The 9556-nt window shown below is 42.7% G+C and overlaps 1 non-coding gene across 1 annotated transcript; it reads left to right on the top strand.

The window, feature by feature from the left end:
• Positions 1-5784: 5784 nt before the first annotated feature.
• LOC123887810 lies at positions 5785-5890 on the top strand. The gene has a single exon (XR_006801803.1). It is a non-coding gene; the product is annotated as a small nucleolar RNA R71 (small nucleolar RNA).
• Positions 5891-9556: the final 3666 nt, after the last annotated feature.

Below are 9556 nucleotides of genomic sequence, written 5' to 3'. Positions count from 1 at the left end.
GTTGCAGAATCACGCGGCGCGTGATCAAGTCAGAGGCAATCTTCATCTTCAATCAAGACTTCACGCCGCGCGTGGTCAAGTATCACGCGGCGCGTAGTCAAGTCAGAGAGCAATCCAGTTCCTGCACCAAGCTTCACGCCGCGCGTGGTCAAGTATCACGCCGCGCGTGATCAGAGTGAAAATCCTTGCTCCCTGTGAGCTCCATCACGCGGCGCGTGATGGGCTACGCCCCCAGCGTAGTGAAAATCCTTTATTTCCTGCAGTTTTTCCTGTTTTCTTGCAAATCAAGTAATCAAGCTAAATGGTTAGATTTCTCTCATATTTATTGCTAAAAACCTACTAAAATGTATCTAATGTTGCTAAAATAGGCATGGAATAGAGAGTGTGACGATTTGTCATCACAACCCCAAACTTGAACCTTTCCTTGTCCTCAAGGAAACAACTTTTACCTCAAGCTTTTGTGTCAAGACCTTGGCATTTTCCTTAAATTCACTCGAATCATACATACGTGAGACTCACCTGATGATCAATGATCCACCTGCAAACAATGCTCAATTGCACAATCGTTCCCGCAAGACACTTTCAAGTAGTTCACACTTTTTGACCAAAGCTCTATGATTTCATCACACTACTCACATGCACTCTTCAATTTTGGTAATACACTCAAATCAACACATCAATGCAAGTCAACAATAATTTTGCAAGTAATCTAAGAATTCATTCGGTTCACTTTGTGCACACACATTAGAGGACTTTTTAGGGTTATAACGTGGCCTGGCTTGGGTGGATGGTGACATTTTGGGATAAGTAGTAGAAAAACTTGGAGTTAGATCCCCCTATAAGTCAAAGAACATTTCCATAAACCAAAACCCCTTTTCCCTTTGAACTAAAGTGGACTAGAGAACTTTTTCAATCATCAAACAAAGTTTTGCTATTCTTAGAACTCAAGGCTATCACTTCTTTTCTATTTTTCTTTCACATACATCTCCTTTTTTTTTTTCACTTTTGTTTTTTTTTTTTTTTTTTCTCTTTGCCTTGCAAAATTTGAAATTTTTCTCAATTTTTCAAATCAAAACTTTTTGTAAGTTCTCTAGTACCCTCACCCCAAACTTCATTTGTTGCTAATTCCAAAGAGCAACCCCAAACTTAGTGGTGAGCAATGTGCATCAACCACTAATTAGGTGCCTAACCTCCAAGAAAGTCATTCCTTTTTTCATCAAAAATTTCTTAAGGTTTTGCAAAAACATTTTCTTTTTCAGCTCAAATTGGTTAAGCAAAGGATAATTATAAGTAAGGGTGGATAGAAAGGCTCAAAGGTACCAAGAAACATGCCTCGTGTGTGCTACAAAAGTACCAATCAAATACAAAGATGACACGCAAAATCGAGAGACAATACACGAGTGGATATCACACATAGAAAGAATGAGAAGTGTTTGGCTCAATACCTCTCGGTTGGGTTGAACCAAAGAACCGGTCAAAAAGTGTGCGTTCCCTTCCTTTGCCTCTTGATCACATGAGTGCAACAAGCTATTGCACTGCAAGTTTCACATATCACATACGGAGAAAATCAAGTAATTGATACTCAAGTGACTAGAAAGAACATGCCAAGATATTGAAACAAACTCTAGAGGTAAAAATCATTCCACAATTAAACAAAGAAGATTCAAATTCAAGTACAAAATAAAAGTATCCAGCCAATATCCAAGCAACATCAGAATATTATTACAAACCAAGCAATTAAAAGACAAAAAAGTAAAGATAGAGATAGAGTAGTAGTGCAGTAGCAGCAGCAGCAGATCAGAACATCATCACAACAACATCAAACCGCATCATCCGGCTGGCCGGTGAAGTAGTTTGTGAATGGGCTATTCAAATTCAAATTCAGCCCATCCACATCCAGCATTTCCCGCTCCATCGCAGCAGCCTCATCCTGCTCAACCCGGCGTCGCCTCTCGATCTCGGCCAACTCAGAAGTTCGCAGACCTGAATTATAAGCTTGTCTGGCCTGAAACGAGTTCAGCTCCCTCGCCTGATGGGCTTCCCAATCAGTATCAATGGGATACAAAGTCCCAAAAGTAGGAGGAGGGAAGGTAGACCGATAAGTCATCGCCTCGGTGTACATGGAAGAGGCGGTATCAAAGTAGAGGTTCGGCAGCCCGGAATATTGAGAAATTTCCATTTGATGCAACATTGAAGCAAGCTGATTCATATCATGAGAGTACCGAGGAGGATCTTGAGCTGGTATATCGTGATACTCATTTGCCGGATCCCCTTGTTGATCCGGATGATTACCTTCTTCAAACCTGTTAATTTCTTCCTCCTCTCTCAAGGCTTCCTCTCTCGCAGCATTCCCCTCACCTCGGGGCACAATGGGTCCTCTCTCAAACTTTTTGATGAAGTATGATAAAGACAATGGACGAACGGGATGAAGATCACCTTCTTGCACATTCATGGGAACATTATTCGCCCTACACAAAGCAGCGATGAGATTACAATGTCCCAAAGTAAAGGTCGGATTCGGATGATTGGCTATCTCGTGAAGATCTTTTTGTAACCAATACCCAAGATTAATAAACTTCCCTTCCACCAACAATCGGACCGCGTGCGCATTATCCAGCTGAATTTCTGAATTGTTGCCTACAACCCTCACATTTTTCAGCCAAAATTCACCCCAAGCTCGGTGAACCGGATTAAAACTTGTTAAGCTCAACCTTCTAGGAAGAGAAGCTGCAGAATGGGGTAGCCACATTGCTCCCGGACGACACACAATATTCTTTAATTCCTCCCTAACTTCGATCCCACTCTTGTCTATCCTTTCTCTATCACGCAAGAGTTCACACACTCCTCCAGCAGCACAACCAAGCAGATTATTTATAGTTTCAAAAGAATAACTCACTTTCACACCCCTAACCACAGAAACATACTCCGGAAACATTGGTTGATCCGGTAAATAGGCATTTGCAAAGAATTCCCTAGCCCACATCTGATTTCCAGGATTCATTTCATCTTTAATCATCAATTTATTAAATCTCTCCCATCCCCTAGACCTTATCTCATTCCCTAACTCGGCTACACCCTTCAACAAATCCTCACCAAAACCCTTCTCTTGATTAATAGTAAAGGTTCGAATTTGTGAGTACCTTTTTTCATGGACTTCACTGATGAAGTGGGGATGAACCTGTTGCCGAGTGACATTGCTCCGGCGAGGAGGAGATGCTTGAGCAGACCGAGAAGATTGACCCTTGCTTGCACTCATCTTCGTTCTTGGTTTCTTCGGAGGCTCTTGTGGTGGATTAGCATCACTCTTCTTCTTTCCCTTACCAGTTAGCCTAGTCAACATGGTGATGGTCGATTGAAATGGGTTAATTTGGGGAAATGGTGAATTGAGATGAAATGAGGGATTTGGAGTGGAATTAGGAGTGGGTGATATGGGTGTAATGTGAATGTGAATGAAATGGATGATTGGAGGTGATTGGAAGTGAAATTGGAGGAGTTTGGAGAGTGAAAATGGGTTGTTAATGGAGTTTTCCGTGTGGGAGACCGTGTGAATTGATGATGGGACGGATGGAGTGGTTGAGAAGATGAAGAAATTCAAATTTGACACGCTTTCCTGTGTAACCACGCCGCGCGTGACCCCTGCTACGCCGCGCGTAGTACCAATTGTAACGGTCAAGAACTTCTTTCAAACAGGCCACGCCGCGCGTAATCACCATCACGCGGCGCGTAGTCAACTAGTCAGAGACTCCATATTTCTCCAGTCTTCACGCAGCGCGTGATATACCCCTACGCCGCGCGTGATGCCTTCTGAAAACTTCCTCCTTTGTGATGAAGGATCACGCCGCGCGTGATTGTACTGCGCCCCCAGCGTGGTAGACTCTGTTTTGCCCTGTTCTGCTTTCGTCCTTGCTTCTGCTGCACACCTACCTACATACTTCAAAACAACACAAACTAAAACATTAGAAACCGTTGGGTTGCCTCCCAACCAGCGCTTGTTTAACGTCCCGATGCTTGACGTTCCATACCCCTAGGGGTTAAGGAACAGAAGTGCCACCATGTGGCAAGTAGTGTGCATTCCAAGGTAACTTAAGAGCATGGTTAACAATATGATCATAAACCTGGATTTTAAAACATTGTGGGTCTCCATCACCACACTCCATCTTATCAAAGACATTAAATGTAACCTGCTGATCATCAGTCCTTAGCATGAGTTCCCCCATCTCCACATCGATTAGGGCACGGCTAGTTGCTAAAAAGGGCCTACCAAGCAGCAAAGGTTCCCACTCTCTAGTTTCTTCTATGTCTAAGACCACAAAATCCGCGGGAAACACAAACCCAGCTACCTTAACCAACACATCATGTAGAATACCTTCCGGATGCACAATCGATCTATCCGCCAAAGAGAGACTCATCTTTGTCGGCTTTGCTACCGCTCCCGGTATCTTCTTCATCATTGATAACGGCATCAGATTAATGCTAGCACCCAAATCACACAAAGCTTTTTCAATAGTGAGATTTCCAATAGAACAAGGAATTGTAAAGCTCCCCGGATCTTTCTTTTTCTGAGGTAGCTTCCTTTGGATGAGGGCGCTGCACTCTTCCGTCATACTTACCATTTCGTCATCTAATGGTTTTCTTTTCTTTGTGAGCAGCTCCTTCAAAAACTTTGCATAACTCGGCATTTGCTCCAAAGCCTCAACTAAAGGTATAGCCATCTCAAGCTTGTTCAACACTTTCATGAACTTCTTGAACTCCTTCTCCCGCTCAAGATTCTTCACTTTCTTTCTCCTAGGAAAAGGCATCCTAGCATATGGCGATTCATCAACTCCTTTACCTTTCTCAACCTTCTTACTCTCTTTTTCTTTTATCTCCCTCTGTTTTTCAACTTCTTCTTTCTCATCCTCACTAATCTCAACTTCCTTGGTCATAGTTTCCTTTTCTACTTCTCCCTCATATCTCTCATTTTCAACCACAACTTCTTGCTTATTTTCAACTTCTCCCTCAATGACCTTCTTTTTCAAGGGTTTCTCCACAGCTGGCCTTTCCGGAATCTCCCTACTCCTCAACGTGATTCCATTGCAAGTTTCATTTTTCGGATTATCATGAGTGTTTCCACCGAAACCTCCTTGGTTTTGCAACATAGAAAACTGTCTTGACAGCTGACCCATTTGCACCTCAAGATTCTTTATAGAAGCTTCATGATTCTTGTTAGAAGTTGCTTGACTCGATTTCATCGCTTCAAAGTTGCTTTGGGTCATGAGCATGAACTGATTTAGAGTCTCTTCCATCCTTGATGGAGGCCTTTGCTGCTGTTGCGATGCACCTTGACTTTGCATACCATTCCCCCACCCGGAACCGTTGTTATTATTGTTGTACGGCTTCCGAAAATTGGCCAAGTAGCGAGCCTCCTCTGAACCCTCCGGGAAGCATCCGCCATTAGGGTGGTCCTGCAAACAAAAATCACAGCGCACATTGTCAATTTTACCTATTGGAGAAGTTTGGACTTGCGGATTGGACAGCAGCTTCATCATTGCTTCCATTTGGCTAGTCATGAGCTTTTGCTGTGCCAATAGTGCTGTTTGAGTATCCAATTCTAACACTCCGCCTTTCTTTTTGGCTCCTCTATCATTAGTAGCTCTATACTCGTTTTGAGCCATGCTTTCCACCAATTCTCTTGCTTCAGTTTCATCACGGTTTTTCAACGACCCACCGGCTGATGCGTCAAGTATCATTCGCGTTTGAGCCCTCAAACCTTGGGTAAACATTTGCATCTGATTGTGGCCATCGAAACCGTGATTCGGGCACCTTTTAAGACAAACTTTGAACCTTTCCCAAGCATCATACAACGTTTCACCATCCGCTTGTTCGAAGTTACTAATTTCAGCCCTTCTTTCTAGGAACTTATGAATAGGAAAGTAACGATCTAAGAACTTCCGCTCCAGCTGTCTCCAAGTCTCAATAGTTCCGGCGGGTATCGTGTCTAACCAATCTTTAGCACGGCCGGTGAGAGAATGCTTGAATAACCTCAGTCTTTTGTCCGATTCGCTCACCCCCGGTGGATCGGTATAGTCGCATGCTTCATAGAAGTGAGACAAGTGTAAATTCGGGCATTGAGCTTCCGAACCTGAATACGGATTCTCTTTTAAGGCGGAAAGGACCGTGTTCTTGATGTCGAATGAAACGGGATTCGCCGGCTGAAAACCTTGGTTTGCCAACGCGTCATTGTCTCTCCTTCCATAATCACCAAGGGTACGCCTTGGCGGTTGAGGAACCGGTGGAACCTGTTCTTCCTCCATTGTTGCTGCAGTCCTTCCTTGACAGTCCGGTGTATCACTTAGCAAAGCTGTTCCCCTTGAAGCTTGGGCTTCCCTTGTTGCCTTTCGAATTGCGCGAGCTGTCTTTTCAATCTCTGGATCAAAGTGCAACTCTTGAGGACCTGTTCTCCGCATGCACAATGAAACACACAAGTAGAACGCTCCGGGAGAAAAATATAAAACAGAAAATAATAAAGAAACACAGAAAATATGAACACTATTGCCTAGTTGAATCAATCACAATCCCCGGCAACGGCGCCAAAAACTTGATGATAAATTTCGCAAGTGTACGAAAATCACGTAGTAATAAAATATCGATCCACAGGGATTGTGTGATCAAACTAGTCGAACGGTGTTCATAGACATTATACAAAAAATACACATGAATTGGGGGTATGTTGAGTAATGAATTGCTAGAAAATGTGCTTGATAATATGAAAAAGTGAGGTAGAATCATCGGAATCATCTAGGCTATAGCTAACCGCATGCAACCTACAATGTATAAGAACTACTCAAGTATTCACAACTAGATCGACAAAATAGTGAATCGCAATCTCTTGTCAAAATCCACTCTATTCGTTGTCGATACTCCCCCGATCTCTCGGGCGGAAGCTACCTACAACGAATGATATTAACGCACGTCAATCGTTTGCTACACTCTATGCCTCAATCTCTCGACCGGAGACACTCGAGCGCTCAATTCAATTCAGTTCAGACATTAAATCAATACTCTCGCACGTGACTTAACTCAAAATCATTACAACACTAATGAAGGATTGTAAAGCATTAGAAACAGACTTGAATTGAATGAATACTATAAAGAGAGTATGATCTTACACAATTGCAGGTTACATTCAGATGAACTACATCCTAAACTACCTAGATTCTACCTCCGAGGGAGTTTAGCTCCTCATCGTTCTTCGTACGCTTCCTCGCTTCATCGCCACGGCTTGTGAATCCATGATCTGATGCGCTTGGAGCTCTCCGCTGGAGTGTGAATCACGATCTTCAAGTTCCAAGATCAGAATGTAGTCCAATTTCGCAGAATCTTCCAACCCCAAAACAGAATTATGCAGAAAATATATATACAGAACGCAACCACGCCGCGCGCCAGATCCATCACGCCGCGCGTGGTTGCAGAATCACGCGGCGCGTGATCAAGTCAGAGGCAATCTTCATCTTCAATCAAGACTTCACGCCGCGCGTGGTCAAGTATCACGCGGCGCGTAGTCAAGTCAGAGAGCAATCTAGTTCCTGCACCAAGCTTCACGCCGCGCGTGGTCAAGTATCACGCCGCGCGTGATCAGAGTGAAAATCCTTGCTCCCTGTGAGCTCCATCACGCGGCGCGTGATGGGCTACGCCCCCAGCGTAGTGAAAATCCTTTATTTCCTGCAGTTTTTCCTGTTTTCTTGCAAATCAAGTAATCAAGCTAAATGGTTAGATTTCTCTCATATTTATTGCTAAAAACCTACTAAAATGTATCTAATGTTGCTAAAATAGGCATGGAATAGAGAGTGTGACGATTTGTCATCAAAGATGTTTTGCATGCAACATCACTCTGGCTGACTCTTGTATTGTCCTGTTCTTCCTCTCAACAACACCATTTTGTTGAGGTGTGATTGGAGCTGAGAATTCATGCTTGATTCCTTCAGAGATGCAGAATTCAAGAAAGCTTGCATTCTCAAACTCTTTACCATGATCACTTCGTATCCTAACAATAGCAGAGTTCTTTTCTCTTTGGAGTTGAAGACAAAGTTCTTTGAATACATCAAAACTTTCAGATTTGTCTTTTAGAAATTCAATCCATGTGAACCTTGAAAAATCATCTACCATGACAAACGCGTACCTTTTTCCTCCAAGGCTCTCTACTTGCATTGGCCCCATCAGGTCTATGTGCAGTAATTCTAGAACCCTTGTTGTGGTAAGATGTTGCAACTTTGGATGCGACATCTTTGTCTGCTTTCCTATTTGACATTCTCCACATATACTTCCTTCCTCAATTTTGAGTTTTGGAAGACCTCTGATTGCCTCTTTAGCTATTGCCTTCTTCATGCCTTTGAGGTGCAGGTGGCCAAGTTTTTGATGCCACAACTTTACCTCATCTTCTTTACTAATAAGACATGTTGGTACCTCTTCTTCTTTAGGAATCCAGAGATAGCAGTTGTCTCTTGACCTTACTCCTTTCATCAACAGCTCTCCTTGCTCGTTTGTAACTAGGCATTCAGCTTTTGTGAAGTTAACTTTCATGCCTTGATCACAAAGTTGGCTTATGCTGATTAGATTTGCTTTAAGCCCTTTTACAAGCAGCACATTATCTAGCTTTGGTAAGCCATGGTTTGCAAGTTTACCAACTCCCTTGATCTCTCCTTTGGCTCCATCTCCAAAGGTTACAAAACTGGTAGCATATGACTTCAAGTCTTCAAGATAGTGTTCAACACCTGTCATGTGTCTAGAACAGCCACTATCAAAGTACCAGGTTTCTCTTGAAGAAGCTCTCAAGGATGTATGAGCTATTAGACCTGTGGTCTTCTTCTTTTCTCTCCATTCCTGTCTTGTTGTAACATTAGGAAAGACAGGAGTATAGAATTCTTGATGAACTCTCCTTGGATATCCGTGCAGCCTATAGCAAAAAGGCCTAATGTGTCCTTTCCTGCCACAATGATGACATGTCCAGTTATAGAACCTGGGCATAGGATGTCCCATCAGATGTTGCGACAATCCTCCTGACATAAACGTGTTGTTGATTGGAGTATGTATAGTGGCATTGTTGAACTTCATCTGTTGCTTTACTCTTTCATGTTCAAAACCAATGGACTTAGGTTTCCCGTAGTTTTATCTTTGTAACATTTCCTCAAAGGCATCAGTACCTTTGGTCATCATTTTAGCCACTTTTGTGACTTGATCCAAGTCAGCATTTAACTTGGTCACTTCTTCACCTTGTTCAGCAACTTTACACAGGAGGTTAGACTTCTCCATTTCCAACTGTTGAATTTGACTACTCTGATCTTCAACCTTAATGTTGAGATTATTAATGTTCATGAGTAAGTCATTTCTCTCAGCTTGCAGTTTGCCATTGATCTTCTTTTGTTTCTCCAATGCTTTGCAAACTTCTATACTTCTATTGTGAAGATCTTTGTAAGTAGCAGCTAGTTCCTCATAAGTTACCTCCTCATCACATGATTCTGAGTCAGATACACAAACTCCTGTTAAAGCATTAACAAATTTGGCAGATTCTTCCTCCTCT

The sequence above is a fragment of the Trifolium pratense genome, linkage group LG5 (assembly GCF_020283565.1).
Source record: "Trifolium pratense cultivar HEN17-A07 linkage group LG5, ARS_RC_1.1, whole genome shotgun sequence".
NCBI classification, from domain to species: domain Eukaryota; kingdom Viridiplantae; phylum Streptophyta; class Magnoliopsida; order Fabales; family Fabaceae; genus Trifolium; species Trifolium pratense.
This window is presented reverse-complemented; position numbering and strand designations above follow the sequence as displayed.